The sequence below is a fragment of the Xyrauchen texanus genome, chromosome 5 (assembly GCF_025860055.1).
Source record: "Xyrauchen texanus isolate HMW12.3.18 chromosome 5, RBS_HiC_50CHRs, whole genome shotgun sequence".
Lineage (NCBI taxonomy): Eukaryota > Metazoa > Chordata > Actinopteri > Cypriniformes > Catostomidae > Xyrauchen > Xyrauchen texanus.
Genome location: NC_068280.1, coordinates 51,348,177 through 51,366,653, shown reverse-complemented (window position 1 = coordinate 51,366,653; position 18,477 = coordinate 51,348,177). Strand labels below are relative to the sequence as shown.

Genomic DNA, 18,477 nt, shown 5'->3' with positions numbered 1-18,477 from the left:
CTATTTTCTCCGTATCATAGCTCTGTGAAGAATTTGAAGAGGCAGCGTTAATTTAGAAAACATTTTACATTATACATTTGAACTAGGGCTGTCGATTTAACGCGTTAATTCAGTGCGATTAATTTGACTAAAAATAACGTGTTAAAAAAAATGACGCAATTAATCGCAATGCCCCTCGGAACGTAATATGGAAGATTCCTGATAAATGGAAGCTTGTAGTACCACCTGTTTACTCCAGAGGGCAGTAAGTGAAACTTGAGCTGCGTGTTAATGCGCAGTTTATATAGTGAAGAAAAACACCCTTGAGCAACAGAACAACACAAACACGCGTTACGTTCTTGCGCTCAAAACACTTGGAGCGCGAATCCAATCTTAGGGATCTTAATATGTGTTCCAAGTATTAAACTATATTTAACTTGACTCAGTGACCTAAACATTTTATGTTTATGATGCAACGCATCCAAGACGCTACACAAGCATGTCTGACGCAGCTGTTCTTTGACGGATCCTTAAAAAAGCCCTCATAATAAATCTCCAACTGATTGACAAATTCACTTGTGAAATGGATTGCTGTGAACTGTGTGTCCAATGATTGTCTTATGATCAATAATATGGTAATAAACAATACATCGTATTCTAAAGCCGCTTTTTTTATTGTCTTATCAATGATGAACTCTTCTGCTACACTGTAATGCACTTTAATTATCTGAATATGTTTTTATTTAATTTATATTAAATGTATATTTTTTTTATATTTAAAGATAACTATGTATCATTATTTCATCTTTATATATTGAATTATTGTTATTTGAGGGGCTTTCTCAGCAAATATTTGTATATGCGATTAATCCCGATTAATTAATCGGGACACCATGTATTTAATTAGATAAATTTTTTTAGCGATTGACAGCCCTAATTGTAACATTAGACGTTAAATATCTATATTAAATTTACTACTGTTTTATATAGAATTGTTGTATAGACTATACAGTATTTAACACAATTACATCAGAAGTAACTGTAATTAAATTAATGAAAAAATTAAGAGTAATCCTTTACTTTTTCAATAAAAGTAATTTAATTACTTAGTAATGCATTACACCCAATACATCAAAGCATAGTGGCCATGACACAGCGTCTAAACTAAATGTGAGCGATGCGACACAGCTCTAGCCATTTTAATCAACCCTGCTGTTTACACGTCACATGCTTTCAGGGGCGTTCTAGATGCGTCACATCCCTTGCTCTCTAGATGTGACTGAATGGCACTTTAATCACCATTTTAATTTATCATGGCATTTACATGATACTACAATGGTACATTACCTAAAACATAATATTACCATGTTATATGCCCAGAAAGGAAACTATTGTCAATGTTACCATGTGCATCTGTTACTGAAGGTTTTCAGCTAAAACATACATGTCAGGTGTGTTCCTCAGAAACTGCTGAGACAGAGACATTGATATGGAAGAGGACATATGCTAAGGTGCTTTTCTAAATCTCAATAAGCGTAATGCAAGTTTGACCCAAATAGGAATCTAATTCCATGATCTAATTTTTATTTGCTTTCACAGCAGGTATTGCAACTTTATCTGTGTTTTAGTGAACGAAGCCTCTTCACATTCAGGTGCTTAATGATTCTTGTTAAGTGAGGACATCCAGTGGGGGGTAATTAGTTGGGTTTTAGAAGCGTGCATTATTTAGTTTTGCTTTAAAGGATGGCGTAATAGCGCTTTACTGCAGTATTCTGTCTGGATTCTTGTTTGCATGTGAATGTAGTGGAGGTCAGATTCAGGGTAGTAACATTGACCAATCATATCAAATATGAACATTTGATAAAGTAATCATAAACCTGTGCATTACTCAGAGCTCTCCATATAAGTGAGGAGAAACAAGGGATATCAAATATTTAGGCTTAATGTCTAAATCTGTAAAAGATTAGATCTGCGTAACATTCTCTTTAAAGGGAAGAATCAGGTTTCAAACACTTGGCTGGTTTTGTTATATCAGAAATGATATCATAAGTTCAATGATTTACCCGTGACAGTAAATGATGCCCACCTTAACTGTAAATAATATCTGTAGCGTATGGATTGATGACAAAAACACAGTCATTTCCTTGCCAAGATTCAAATGATGCATTTATAAAGGAATATTCTGGGTTCAATACAAGTGAAGCTCAATCGACAGCATTTGTGGCGTTTTACTGATTACCACAAAAATTGAGCATAAATGGAGGTTACAGTGATACACTTACAATGGAAGTGAATGGGGCAAATCTTTGGATTGGCTTTTTTCAGAGCTGATAACGATTATTAGCAATCAAGGAGACCGATAACCGATATTTGGGGCTGATATACATTTGCAATAAAAACGCACTGTCAAAATGTCTCTTAAGAACGGGGCAAGAATGAGGACATTGTTGCCCAAAGACAACCAAAGAAGTGGACTATTTAAAATGTATTTGTCACCTTACATTTTTAAGAGTCTTAAATGAGATTAAAATAGTTATAAATGCAATATAGAATAAAACATTGTGGCAGGGCGGAGGGCGGGGCCGGGTCGTGATCCTACACACCCGGTCCTGTATTAGGCTAATCAAGCCTCCGAGAGGGATAAAGGTCGACTGCAGAGGATTGTGCGGGAGAGAGAGATCGTTTACGGCCATGTCCGTCATGTGTGTGTTTGTCTTTTAAGTTTATCATTAAAAATATTATTTACATCGTCAAGCCAGTTCTCGCCTCCTCCTTTCCATTGATCACTTTACAAACATACACTTTTATATATATATATAAACAGTATGTGTTTGTAAGTTGCACTCCTTTTCCCCATCCCAGTTTAACACTCAAAAAATCTGCTTATCTCTAACACGATGCGTGAATGATGTTCAGAGGTGTCTTACGAGATATTTTTAATGACTTTATGTTATCTCTTGGAGTTTCATGAGCTCAGAGGCACATCAGTACGTCCACAGCTTGAAGGTAGGATCTTCAAGAAGTACTCATGATTTAAAATATTCCCGCTCTGCTTCCAGTTGTTATGACATCCCCTCAACACTTTCAAATACTCATAAAATACTCTGACAGCTTATGACAGCTTATGGCAACTCTGTAACCTGTGAATCTACTTTGATAGCTAATTACACTTTGACATCAACACCACAGAAATCTATATTGAACATTTTCAAGATGGCTGCATGCTAGTTTCTCTGGCGCATAAGGTGGATAGTTAAGTATAAATGGGCTGACTATCAAATAGCATAAATATTTTTCATCATAAACAGAGAACTAATCATTTCAAAGTTTTGCTTGTCTTTCTTGCCATCCATGCCAGAGGTGAAGTTATCTGTGATTCATTTTCACCAAATTTAAACAAAAATCTCTTATCAATAGGCTGGAAACACGTTGATTAATAAAGCTAATTTTAGTTTCTAGTCTAAAGATGCCCTAGAACCACGATAAATTGTCAAAACTTGCTTAGCTGAAACTTCGGAGTCATGTCAGACACATGAAGATTGTTCCTGCTTCATTTCCGTTTTCTGCAGTGTATTTCCATGTATATTATCCATGTATTTTTCTGCTCACTGTATTTCTCCTCTGTGGTCTACTGTCGTTAAAATAATCGCGTTGAAAGATCAGTGCTATCTATGCCCCGGAGCACTTGCGGTGTACACAGCTCCGTTGTTTTGTCTCGCTGCTAACGTACAGTTAGAAACGGTGAGATGGGTCAACGGTTCTAATGATGTCTCAAGGTTCGGACACAGACCGCTAATTAGTGACCACTGGTGTAGAGTATTGTGATGTTTATTGAAACTTCAGTATTTGCATTCTTACCTTTGAAAACAGCTTGTCCTCTTAGTGATGCATCTTTCTCTTGCTGCTTCAAACCTCTTCCCCACGAATACGGAGTGATAGCCCATTTATCCAATATGATAATACTGTGGATGGGACACTGAGCCAGGCTACAAGCAGTATCCTTTCAGAGAGAGGTGACTGCATCCGAGCAAACGGAGCACATTTTAAAACGTATCGGCTGTCAGATCAGACAAAATAACGATTCCGATAATTAGAAAAAGTATGAATATCGAATCCTATTATCGGCCAGGCCGACCCCTACTTTAAAGGCAGAAATAATTCCTCTGTTGTTTAAATAGTCATTTGTATGGCTTTTTAGTTTTAGGGCTTTCTGCATTACGTTATCTTGAAAGCGAAGTTGTAAAATTGGCAATAGCTTTTCACAGATGCGGTTAGTAAGTGAGACTAAATTATTTTTTGTGGTAATCACCATTATGCCACAAATGCGTTCGATTGAGCTTCACTTGTATTGAACTGGAATATTCCTTGAAATGACCAATTTCCCAATGTACCCCCAATAGGAATCCAGCCAAAGTGTTTAGTTTAATCAGGACGAGTTGAATGTCAGGGTTATCAGGGTTGGTTGGCAGTATTATTAGAGACAGCGTGTCTCGCCTCATTGACATTTAAGCAGAGCATTGTTTTAGCATCGTTTGCCGTTGCTTTTGTAAAAGCACTCTAGCTGTCACATAATTGCAGTGTGCTTGCAGGAACGAAAGCCCCTAAAAGTAGGAGGCTACAGCTGTTCTATTGATTTCGATGGAAACGTTGCGGGGCCTGACTCATCACTTCTACCCCACTGCATCATCCCTCACGTGATACCAAGAGGCTTCCTGTCATGAAGGCAGGAGGAGAGTGTCCTCATCGCCCTACAGTAACGATGCTCATTGTCATAGCAATGGGTTGCCAGGGGATGCAGAGACCTTGGAGGCAGATGGAAAAAAGCAGAGAGCTGCTGCGTTTGATGGAGGTGTTATAAAAGACATGCGAGAAAATTCAGTCTGTCTTTCTTCATCGTGACTATACAAACACTGCCTTGAGGGCAAACATACTCTGAAACTGGGTTAAAGGATTATTCCAGGTTCAATACAAGTCAAGCTCAATTGACAGCATTTTTTGCATAATGTTGATGACCACAAAATAAAAACCTGACTCGTCTCTTACAGTGAATTACAGCGAATGGGGCCAATCCGTAAACATTTAAATACTCACTGTTTCAATAGCCTCAAGACAAAAACAATATGTGTGTAAACATGATTTTAGTGTGATACAACTTTTCTGTGTAAAGTTATATCCAATTTCACAACTTCGTTGCATTGACTACGTTACATATAAACCCTGTAATCCAGCAAAAACATTACAGCTTAAAAACTAATTTTAACAGAAGAAGACATAAATAAATATTGACGATTGTCCCCCTTTATATTGTTATTGCGATTAATTTTGATTGATTAAAAATGACATAAAAATGCTTATTTACAGGAGGCATATTCTTTATGTATAAATCATACACAGAAGTAAGTGGAAATCTATGTAATACTATACATTTTTTGTGAATTGTTTAATTGGAAATCTGTTTTATTTGATAATTGTGCAGTCCTAAAAGAAAAACAATGGATGTCAATTTAACGTGTTAAATTAGTACAGTTATTCAAAAACAATTATGTCATTGGGGGCAGTGGTGGCTCAGTGGTTGAGGCTCAGGGTTACTGACCAGAAGGTCGGGGGTTCAAGCCCCAGCACCACCAAGATGCCACTGTTGGGCCCTTGAGCAAGGCACTTAACTCCAGGTTGCTCCGGGGGGATTGTCCCTGTAATAAGTGCACTGTAAGTCGCTTTGGATAAAAGCGTCTGCCAAATGCATAAATGTAAATGTAAATGTAAATAATTTATGCATTTAATCATGCTTTCCGTACATGCGTAAATTCCGTAATAAGGAATACTCCTATGATAAGAGCAATTCAAGCATCAAGCTAGATCTGCAGTTAGCTCCAGCTGCTAGTACATGCAACACGCCTAGCTAGTCCACACTTAAGGCGCGAGGACTCGTTTTTCCGCGTTCCGGGTCGTCTTGCACACAGTCAAGCACTCAGACTTTCAAAGTATACTCATTTAACCACGAGCGAATATGAATGCGGTGACTGCTCTGTGACTGCTATGATAATCTTTTAGTAAGGTCAACGATAAACACAGACGAGGACTGCGAATGTGTCGAGACAATCTGGGACGCACTCGGATAGTGCTGGTGATGAAATTTGCATCACGCATACAACGCGGACAACCGAAGTACACTTTGGCCTTTATAGAGACAAAACAGCCCAAAACGAGTAAGGATCTACACACAAAATTAAATATAAGTGTTAAAAACATCTAAACAGAGCGCAACGCAGTGGAACGAATGCAGGGCTCGTGAAATACGTTTGGAACTGGAAAATAGTGAGATCGCGAGTCACATGATGCTGTAAACAAAAACAGCGTTCTGACCAGCATTGAGTAAGTTACTAAATAAGTAATCCACTACAAGTTTCTAACTACTTTTCTAAAATTATATTCCGATTACTAATCGAAATCGATATTTGAAAAGGTTACTTTCTAAAACACTTGTCACAAATATTTCGTTTGTTTTTCTGCTCAATAATGTATATTTTCTTCTCCTTGTTCAATGTCGCACATGCTTCAGCGGTCACCGAAATGCAAACAAATGTACATATGAACATATAAATTCACATTTTAATTGTATTACACATAAATCATATTTATTAAAAAATATTTGTAACCCAAGTAATGCACTTAAAAGTAATTACTATAATTGGAAGTCAGTAACTGTAATCTGATAACTTGAATTTAAAATCTAAAAGGGATGGGGTGACCCGTCAAACATCATAATCTCTCTATCACATGATTGTATCTCTACTGCACTGGTTACAGGGTTCACAAGGTCCTTAAAGGGCTTGAATTTAGCTTTTAGAACTTTTAAGTTCTGGAATACCTGGAAAATCGTCTTGTTTTGATGAAAAGTGCTTGAGATTAAAGCGGATCGTTTCCTCCGTGTAATGTGTGTCCATCAAAGATGAGGCGACACCACTTTCATTGAATAATGTGTCTTAATATCCTTTCTGTTCTTTACAGTCAGATAAAAAAGTAAAAAATAAATATTTATTTTAATCTCACACAGCATGTTTCGCTAAAGAAACCGAGCGATTCTCATTGATGTTCGCTGAACTTAAAGTGACAGTAACCTTTTTAGCGTTTCTTATTCAAATGAGTGTAAATACATTGTTATTACGTGTGTAATAATTGTACATATTATTTCAAACTGTGATAGCTCATACCATTATTATATATACAATTTCATGATATAATATTAATTAATATAATGTAGAATTTTGTATTTTTACAAAGTTACATTTTGATTATAATAATGATGACAAACAAATAATAAAAATATCATATATACACGTTCACATACCTTTTTAAGGACCGGTTCTGACAGGTTTTATTGCTTGTTCTGAACCTGAGTAGTCTGAATGTACCCACAATTTTTTTAAGGCTTGTTTTTTTATCTTTTCTTATAGAGAAATGTATTTGAGCAACTCGTATTATTTAAACTTTGAGCATTTATTTTGTGTGTTAAAGAACTTTATTTTGATGAAAGAATTATATTGTGTATTTTGCTCAAACATCTTTCCAGAAAATAAGTATTTTGTAATATTTTGTAATATAGGCTAAGTGTTATTATATGGATTGGAGATTATATCGAATTGTGAACCTCATATTGTAAATCGAACCGAATCGTGAGATAACCATATCATTCCATCCCTAGTTACACAACTTTTTGTGCCAAAAGTAATTCGATTACAGTAACTAATTACTTTGTAATCCATTTACACTCACCACTGGTTTTGACACGTGTACATAGATGTCAATTAAAAAAATAGTGCAGATGAAACAGAACAACACTTCCTGTTTGAACACCCCCCAAAGTCGGCCTCTATTGCAATCTATTGCAAAACTAATATTGGCCATTGATGAATTCATAAAAGCAATATATTGACTTCTAAAGCCACTTTTTGTAATGCCTATTCAATACGCGTCTGCCACAGACTGTATGTAATATCTTCATTTCTCTGCAAGTATAGTATATAATTATAGATATATTATTTGCAATTGAATTACATTAATCAGTGTATCATAATGTAAATTTGATTAAATTATTTTTAATCAATTGACATCCCTATTTAAAAAATTTCCACTGATAGATTTAACAGTCATTTATTACAACCTTTGGGAAAACTATAAATTCTCTGCTGCTAGGGCGTAAAATTTGGGAAATACCTTTAAGATAAACATTCAGGAGGCTGTCATAGGAAGCTCTGAGGTCAGCCTGCCAGTTCAGGGAAACTCGGCCAACAACAGAGCCTCAGATAGGGAATGCGGAATGGTATTGGCTAGATTGCGGATGGGCGGCCCCTTGCCGGAGGCAGTCTGGCAGAAAGGGGTTGGTTGCTGGAGAGGAGGAGGGGGGGTGGGAATGGCTGGAAATCTAGATAGTTTAGCAGCAAGCAGACACGCTGGTGCTTTCTGTGCTGTTGCTGAGAGAAAATCCCTGACTCTCGGCATGGGCTGCATGCTCGCACGGGGAATGACAACAGTTCACGTGGTCGTTATATGCGGAGAGGGTGAAGTGAATGAGTCTGATTGTCGCACCAGGTGCCTCTTTGCGTAAACTAAGAAGGAGAGAGTGAAATGTGAAGAAGAAGAAGAAGAAGGCTCCGTTATTCCAGGTGGGAGGAGTAGTAGCTTTTTTCTTTAAGCGCTGTTTTTCCTAACACAAGGAATTTTGCTGCAATATGGTGCATGCAGACAGGGGTGTGTAGGGGGGATCTGAAAGGTGGAGTTATGTCAGTAAGTTACCATGTCTTTATCTCATATGTATCCTATATCCCAAGTCTGTCTGGTTTCTCCTCTGAAAGACTTGGGATATTAACTGTGATTTGTATGGATTCAGACACTGACCAAATGACTGAATGTTTTTGCAGCATTTCTTAGAGTTGACTTTGTAAGATAAAGTTTTATTTATTTGGCAGCTGCTACTCATCGCAGTTGAGAAGAATTTTCCATCTGCAATTAATGGTCCCGTTTGTGATTAGCAACGGCATTATGCAAATTTAATGAACACCAGCATCTTTCATATATCCGACCTCTGCTCTTACCAGAAATGCAGCGTAGACCGTGGCAGGAAAAGGCCACATGTTGGGAGGAAAAACGTGTTTTTTTAAGAGGGAGACTGACTCTGCCCTTCCCGTAAAAAACAAAAACACATGAAAACTATTCAGGCAGCCACCGACTCTTTATTAGCCAAGCCGTGAGTGCAGCAGCACCCTTCTGAATCGATCAGAAACACGTTGAGACAGACATGGAAAGGTAATTAGCCCGCACCTTTTAACGCTTTACAGCTGCTGAGAGGTGACTTTGCCGAACAAATTAGCCTTTATTATGTGCCCATTTAGTGCGGTCACTGTATTGCGCACTTATATAAAGAACCAAGACTTTGTGCCAGTATTTTCCTAGCATGCTGTCAAACCATTTGTTTTACGTCAATAGAAAGTTTGTTGCAGAACGGAGGGAATTTTTAAACATATGTTAAAGAATCGAATCTATTCACTCTTTCCTAAGGTTGTGAATCAAGGACTGACTCTTAATCTTTTTATTTATTGTTTCAATAAAAAAAATTGTACTAAAACTGAACAATTTTTGTAACATTTGGTTGCATTAATGCAGCTGGAACATCATAATAAAATCAGAGCCTTATGACGATCAGCATACATTTTATTTTTGGTCAAGTGCACATAAACTAACAATCAACTTTCAAGCATGTCATTCATTGTTTCTTGTGATTTAGACCTTCAAGCTCTGAAGGTGTTTTTAAAGATTTCCTTGAAGGTTTCATTGGCATACCCAAAATGAAAGGCTCATAACTCTCCAAAAAACCTGAAAGAAGCTCAGTTGTTTGGTATAATTTTATAGAAAACGTATTTTTTTTTTTTATGATATAGTTTATGATAAATGATGAGACACTCAGCGTAAGAAACTGCTGAAAAATCACCAAAAAAACTTGAGCCAAAAATGTACTTTTTTCAAATTTTTCTGATTTGACATTGTATGTCTCAGGGTGTTAATAAGGTAGCTTCGAAAGCGTTTGTTTTGTTCATAATCATATTACCTGCAACTGAGTAAAACTTTGTGTTAATACGACAAAGCAATCAAAAGTTATAGCATTACAAAATAATTGATCATGGTGTCCAAAAGTCTCCAAACAAATAAAACATAATAATTGTACATAAGAACTAATTACACATGCAAACACAACAATGACTAAAAGTTTGCATAGCATGCAGACATGAGTTTAATAATGAGACTTCATAAGAATGAGTTCCATTCTGTGTCATTTGAGTCATCACTGTGTCTATGTCATATACTTGGCACAATCCCCTGGTGGCCATATGTAATTAGAGTGAACAATCCTCTCTTACAATATTTGCATAACTTCCACCTCTGGTTGCAGTGATCTGAATCCTAATACAATAAGTTTTGCATCCCATGATGCTGGACAATGTACTACATTTCCAATGAAGTCATCCTATCCAGGAAAGCGAATGTGTTTTAGCCAGATAACAAGATGCCAGATGTGCACATTGTGCTTGGTGTGGATTATCTAATGATCTATGCATCCTTGTGTGTGGGCTCGTTTGAAAGAATGGTATGTAATATTTAATGTTCCGTTTATTTTTCGTGAAGTTATAAGGTGAAACGCGGCATCTTTTTACATGTAACATGTTGTCAAATACTATTACTCACTATATTTTTGTAAAACAAATAGGCTGGTTGTATTCTACTCTTTGAGAGATTTCCAACAACATATTACACATGGATATTTAATCAGTTTGATTTTTTTACCGATTTTCTGCAAATTTCAAAGCTCTTTTTCAGGTTTGACCTTAGTGCATTGTAAAGTAGAGCTTCTGAGCTTTTAAACGATACCTATTTTGTGTTGGTCAAGAGCAGGGATGGGCAACATATGGCCCGTTGTATCGTTGAGTACGCTTCGTCGGAAAATACTTTTTGATTTTAGTTAATTGAAAAAAGGGATTATGTAAAGACTGTATTCAGGCTATGATGTTATTACAACTATCCACCAGAAGAGGTCGCTTGTTCTTAGTAGACATGCTGATCACTGGAGGAGTCTAGCAGGCAACATCTAACATTTGTTCATCATTTATTAGACAAATTGAGCAAAAGTTTACTTAATCTAGTCAGTGAGTTTGTGCGCACTAACGTTAATGTCTTTTGTTTGCCTGGATACAAAATCTGTCATTAAAGATTTGATTCGCAAATACACCATTGATCATGTGATCAAATAGACGTACAGTATGAGAGATACTTACACCAGAGCTGCTCTCCTACAGATGTAAAGGGTAAAATACAAGGGTTAAAGCATCAAAACTTTTTACAAAATCCGAGAAAGCGCGGGAATCAGCAAAGACATTCAGTGCCGTTTCACTTGTGCTTGCGAAAAACAAAAAAGCCGTTGCCAGAGGGAGAAGCTTTAAAGAAATGCGCGATTGTAACATAAACACAGAATAAACCACCCCCCCCCCCCCAACTAGATAGTTATCACACATCCATAAATCATATTTACCCTCCCTATTTCTCCATGAACATTCTTTTAAACGACCCCTCCTCAAAGGCCGCCACCCTCACCATCTCCGAGCACCATTCCTGAAAGGAGGGTGCTCAAGCCGACCTAAAGCCCCTTAAAATGATCTGCCTGGCGATCATGACTCTGGTTAAGACCCAACTCTTTATGTGTCTATTTTCAATGTCAATGGCCTCACCATCACTCAAAATACAGAGTCTGGGGCAAAATGATACCCCAGATATCGCACACCAGACTCTGAACCTTCAGCCAAATCTCCTGAATCTCAACACACCCCAAAAGACATGGGTTATGTCTCCATCCTCTGATTGGCATCACTAGCAGGTGGGTGTGTCCTATACCTGTCCAATGCAATCTAGAGGGGGTCCAATAGAACCGATGTACAATCTTGAGTTGCATAAGGCGCACACTTGCGTCTCTAGATGCACTCTTGACGTTCCTACCATAATCTCTTGAGTCGGTCAAGGTTCCATCCCCAGACTCTGAATTAACAGGGAGTAATACACTGATGCCTCTTGACCTTTTCCAAAAGCAGTAATCAACACTCTTATAGTATCTGCTGCTTTAGGGGGTGAATGCTATTCCCAAAAATGGTACAGAGCCAGCGACACAGCTGTAGATACCTAAAAACTGAGATCTGTGGCTCTAGACTGAAGTTATTAATATTTTTTATAATTAGTTTGATGGGCTTAAAGGGTTAAAAAGTCTTTATGCATGTTTTTTGGTATACTGTATATGCTGCTTCATGTTAGTCATGGCATGCCTTGCAGAAAAGCTAAAAATCTCTCTAAAACTAAAGAATGTGTTTAAGAGGGATAACAAAGATAATGAAGTTCAAAGATACAACATATGTGAATGGATAACCTGTTTGTTTGTCAAGAATTGTATAAAATGTAGCAATAATTTGTTATTTACTTAGTTATTAATAAGAATAGTTGTCCAGACATTGTCTCATTCCCCCAGAGCTACTACTGTGAATTAATTATCAGAACCGAAATCGTTAAATTCCTCACAATTCTCACGCTGACTCTTTCCCGGGGCAAGCCTGTTCCAATCGTCAAATAGTTTCTTTAAAAAATAGAGCAAATGTCTGTCAGTGGCTAAGTAGATCAGATCTGTGCCTAAATGATCTTCTTAATTAAATTGCACATCAGTTTCAAACAGCCTGAGGATATGAGCGTGGTATCAGCTAGGCATGGCAGCCGTCCATGACGCTATAAATAACTGGAGATAAAAGCAGCCTTGGTGTTATGAAGATAATAACTTAGGTCACCGAGATTCAGTTTGACATTAAGGCTATTATCATATGACACACCCATTTTTGCTGACCACGTTGAATAAGGGAGCTCAAGCTACACTATGTGCAGCTACATCAAGCTTAGTTTGCTGTCCCCTGTATATGAGTTTAAAGCTGTAATAACATTTATTTCAGTTCCCTTAAAGGACAACTGAAACAGATGAATTTAATCCCATATCAAGAGGCCAGAATATTGTCTCTTTTTACTTTGGTCTGGAAGTAACCGATCAAAACACCCAAACATCATGGAGGCTGTGTTAACTTGATATCGAAAGATGCTTTCGCGCTAAGCATCACAGGACTTAGGAAAAAGGTGGATACTTGAAAGTCCTGTGTTATGCACCAAATTGTTTCCTGGTTATTATTGGGATTTTGGTTGAACAAAAAAATACATCTTGGATTTTAGTCATTTTGGACTCTTTGTCTTTGCCTGCCATAGTAAAGTACGAATAAGAAATGTTTTGGCATTCTCCACCATCGGTCGGCCTCTTTGTGTATTTTAGTGTTTACGGACTGGCCCCATTTTCTTCCATTGTAAGTGCCATACTGCAACCGCAATTACGACAAGTCTAAATTATTTTTGTGGTAATCAGTATTATACCACAAATGCTTTAGATTGAGCTTAACGTTTATTAATTTACATTTATGCATTTGGCAGACGCTTTTATCCAAAGCGACTTACAGTGCACTTATTACAGGGACAATCCCCCTGGAGCAACCTGGAGTTAAGTGTCTTGCTCAAGGACACAATGGTGGTGGCTGTGGGGATCGAACCAGCGACCTTCTGATTACCAGTTTACCAGTTATGTGCTTTAGACCACTACACCACCACCACTCCACTTATTCAGCCTGGAACATTTCTTAAACTACTGCGCTAGATGCTAAACACAGTTAGGGTAGGATGTGATATTTCTTTTTGTTTAGCTGTCGAATATGTGGCCTACTTTTGTGTGTGAAATGTGTAGAATTCAGCGGTCACTTTGGTTTCGTCTACTTACCTTCTCTTTTAGTGATATCATCTGAACATGCTGTTGTTTGAAACTTAAGCAATGAAAAAACTAGACTTCAAATGTTGCATATTGTATGATATAGTGTTGTCACGGTACCAACATTTCAGTAGTCGGTACCAATTTCGGTACCAAAGCAAAACACAAAAACAGGTTACTGAACAACACTCTTTTATTAACAAAGTTAACATATTAACAGCTGAACTAAGAACAGAAATATGCCATTGAGCAACACTTCAAGTTAAATATATTATTTTTGAATTATAACAAAACTGTACGATGTATGCTTAAAGTATTTTTGAACACTTATATAAGATTTGCTTCAACTGATGGTCTCAGTACTAAAAAACAAGTACAAAAAAACCCAGAAATAAACAAGCATACAATAGAACGAATAAAAAACAATTTCCAAACTAATGCGCAAAGTGCTCTCATAATAATAAAGCTGCATATTGCCATTTTTCTTCACGATAAGAAATGCACAGTGACATATATTATGATTAAATAAGTTCTAATCGAGCTGCATTAAGCGTCCGCGCTCGAGGGATGAGTGTCCCCGAGGCAGAGTCTCTCTCAGCCGGTGCAGTTTCAATCTCTCCCCCTTAGATCGGGACATTCGCGCAACTCATTGAAGAAGCGCTGACTACACAGAGAAATGCCAGTTTCTGAGTTTATAGTTATTAACATGAGCTGCTTCTGTATTATTTGAACTTTAATAAAGCTATAACACATTAAATATAACTGCATTTGTAACGCATGTTTCCTTTAAAGAGCTCCGGCTCCGCTTATTCCACACCGAGATTGCTTCTAAATTTATTATTTTAATTATTTTTTATAATTCCCTAATACTTTGGGATCTACATAAGATTAAGCTGTTGAATGTTTCGAGTGCATCTGGACTGTGATCTCTGTAATTCTTCTCCTCCGTCAGGCATGACCTGCTGCTCTCACGCTTCATCATTACAGTTTAATGTGATTTCATGTTACGTTAAATGAGATCAAGCGACTATTTTTTATTTTTGACGTTGTCGATAATGTCGACTAAACGCTTTCAGCCCTAATGCAAATGATAATATGCTTTTAAACTCACCTGCTTTAGTTGCTTGAATAAATCCGGGTGTCTGTCTTTCAGGTGCTTTATTAAGTTTGACGTGTTTCCTCCTTTCGTCAGAAAATTGTGAAAGCAGCGTTTACAAATAGGTTTTTGCTGATCTATGATGTTTCCCTTTTCATCAGCCTCAAATCCAAAGAATTTCCAAACCTGGCTTTTTCCACTTTTCTTTTCGAGAAGATTCAGTTGTGGCGCAGCTACTTTGCTTGTTGTCATCTTTTGCTTGTTGTGAGCGTTCGAAAGTTCCCGAATCTGATTGGGAACCGGGTAGACCCGGTACTCCGGTACATTCAGAAATGATGGTATCGTAAATGTTTTTTGTTTGAGGACTGACTTGGTACCGAGTACGTATTTTTGACAACACTAGTATAATATCAACAGGAGGCATCGGATTACAATTAGATGTTCAAAAATTTTGAAAATGCCACACCAACAAGGATACACCACTTGTGCAAATTAAGAGATGACCAATATTATGTAGTGCCAGCTGGCTTTGGCAACCCAAATCCTGAAGGCCTGATTTGATGCCATGGAGGATTACTCTACATTCAGGCACTAGGCCTGGAACCGCTTTTATTGTAACAAAGGACTCTGTATGAATGAGCAATGCCAGTTTGAAATGCCCTTTTGACCCTGATAAGTTTATAGACCTTACTCAGGCCAACACAGAATCTACAGTTTTGTTTTGTTGCATTTTCTGAACTAATATAGTTGGAAATAGGGATGGGTATCGATACAGATTTCCTGATTTGATTTGATTCTGATTAACAAGCTCTTTAATCGATTCTGTTTTCAATATGATTTGTTTCATTTGGGTATATTTCAGTTATAATATCCATTTTCTTATATATAATAGACATTTTCTCTCAGCTAATGCTGTAAATGATACAAGGAACCTTCTAACTTGGTACCAAGTAACAACAGGGCCCGAACTATGCAATTCAATTGCTATTTATTTAACAGATGTAATAATCAACATAACCAAAACTGAAGTAAGATCGGTATTCGTATTTTAAGAAACAATATTGGGATTGTTCAAATACACAATATTGTTACCCAGCCCAAGTGAGGAAATGTATGTGGAATTCTGTGGAATGGATGTAAACATGGTAAAAAGTCTTTAACGGAGCATTGAGAAGCTCGAAAAATTATATAATTTGCTAGAATATTTAATAAAGAGACATGCAAGAGTACGTATTAAAGGAGTATTCTGGGTTCAATGCAAGTTGAGCTCAATCGACAGCATTTGTGGCACAATGTTGATTGAAGTGTGAAATGTGAAGAACATGAATTCTTCTGGTAAATTGCTTGTATTATATGAGCTGTAAAGTTGCTTAAATCATCATTTTAACAGTTATTTTAGGGTTTGTCGACTGTATATTATCATGGCTGTAAATGTTTTAAAATGTAATACTTTATTACACTCAAATTATGTGAACACACATATTGTTTATGTCTTGTGGTGTACAGGATGTGTGGCGTAATCTCTGAGAGGCTATACGAGTACATTGTATTATAATGGTAGTACATAGTAAAAGTTTAAGACACCTAATTAGGGATGTCATCAAATATTGATGTATCGATTATTGATCGGCACGTTATTTTATCGATATATTTTTGAGGCACAGACATATTAAAATTAGCGACATAAAAATGTTAAGCCCAATTTGCGTGCTTTCCAATACACAGTTGGCCTCTGTTTAACAGTCTGGCATAAGGACAGGGAGACCACAAGAGGGCGATATACCATTTATTGAAGCACACACACACACTGGACGAGCTTAAGTGGCACTGGAGATGGTAGTCCAAAGTTACGAAAGTTTTGGTACTTCTTCAAAAATGAACAAAGTGACGTTGATGAGCTTGCATTTTAGTGAAACTGTTGTACTGTTGTAACTATGCAACCTGAACGATTACAAACGGCGATGTTTATTATGCAATTTCCCTGTATGTAGCCTTGAATAGGTCTTTCATTCAAGCTGTCAAACCACAAAATGACATACTTGTAACTGAAAATACATTGTGTAGGATCTGTGAAAGATACATGTTCACAATATACCATTCATGATTGCTAGAGTAAATAATCTTTGTCCATTGAAAATGATTTGTATCGATTTTAATGAAAAACTATGCGTGTTGCACTCCGTGGCACTGCATAATGTTGACACTGAGCGTTGGTGGTGTGTACGTACAATTTGTAGAATGCAATTAATTGTTTATATTTTTAGAACGCACCATGTCGTCCACCAGACACGTCTGGTGTGCGACCCCCTTTAATCTTCCCTGCCGCTCACACTTTATTAAAGTTGCGTTGAGACTGTTGTGCAACGAGCAGCCCAATTAATATCTGAAAAAAATCCCAATATCGATATAATCTGGAAAATCTTCCGATTATCAATGCATGAGAAAGTCATCGATCCCAAACCTACACCTACAAATTTCCCCCCAATTTGGAATGCCCAATTCCCAATGTGCTCTACGTCCTCATGGTGGCGTAGTAACTCTTTGCCTCCGCGTCTGAGACCATTAATCTGCGCATCTTATCACGTGGCTTGTTGAGTGCGTTACCGCGGAGACATACCGCGTGTGGAGGCTTGACGCTATTCTCCACGGCATCCACGCACACCTCACTACATGCCCCACCGAGAGTGAGAACCACATTATAGCGACCACAAGGAGGTTACCCCATGTGACTCTACCCTCCCTAGCAACCGGGCCAATTTGGTTGCTTAGGAGACCTGGCTGGAGTCACTAGGCATGCCCTGGATTCGAAGTCGTGACTCCAGTTGTGGTAGTCAGCGTCAATACTTGATGAGCTGCCCAGGCCCCAAGTGGGACCCAGGTTAAATCTTAGTCTACGTGAAACTCAATTTGAAACCCATTTTACGTTCATAATGTGATGCATTTTCGAGTGAAAATGAGAAATACGTTTGGACTTGATGCTGTCCTTCATTAATTGATTAGAATAGTTTTCTCTTTATTGCACAGGTGGTTTGAGGGGAGCGGCTAACAAAGAAGACAGAGGCGGAGCTACTTATTACATTTTGACATATATTACAAATACAAATTTGTATTAATTGTTTTGCTGTTAAATAACATGCACCAGTGTAACTTCCACAATCAGATCAAGAACATGTATAAAGAAACCAAATATGGTCGATTTTAGTTTAATGTGCATGGCTTCGTCTGAGACTTTGCAACGGTGTAAATCGCCCACTTTGATAGCTCCAAGTTTTTGACTCACCATCATGCACAATCTGATATTTTTTCGTTATAATAGACAATTGCATCTGTGGAATGCCGGCTTTACTCTTCAGCCAGGTGTTGCCCTCCGGAACCACTAATCATTGTGGAGAAGGGTGGGGGTGTGCAGACAGCACTAATCTCTGCATGTCACAACAAGGATACCGCAGCCACCTTCTTACCTGCACACCATCTGTCCTGCCCATCCCTTCTTCGTTAGCTAGCTTCCAAACTATCCGTCAAA

General features: G+C 37.6%; 1 protein-coding gene across 10 annotated transcripts in view; it reads left to right on the top strand.

Annotated features, from left to right (window-relative positions):
• Positions 1-18,477, top strand: part of mbnl2 (muscleblind-like splicing regulator 2) — a 90,452-nt gene that overhangs the window by 619 nt on the left and 71,356 nt on the right. Inside the window, exon 1 of one of the 10 annotated variants that reach the window (XM_052126580.1) lies at positions 8,424-8,642. The exons of the other annotated variants lie outside the window; for them this stretch is intronic. The gene's annotated coding sequence lies outside the window, so the exon portion shown is untranslated. Of the gene's footprint in view, positions 1-8,423; positions 8,643-18,477 lie in introns of those variants that run through there. 10 annotated transcript variants of the gene reach the window in all.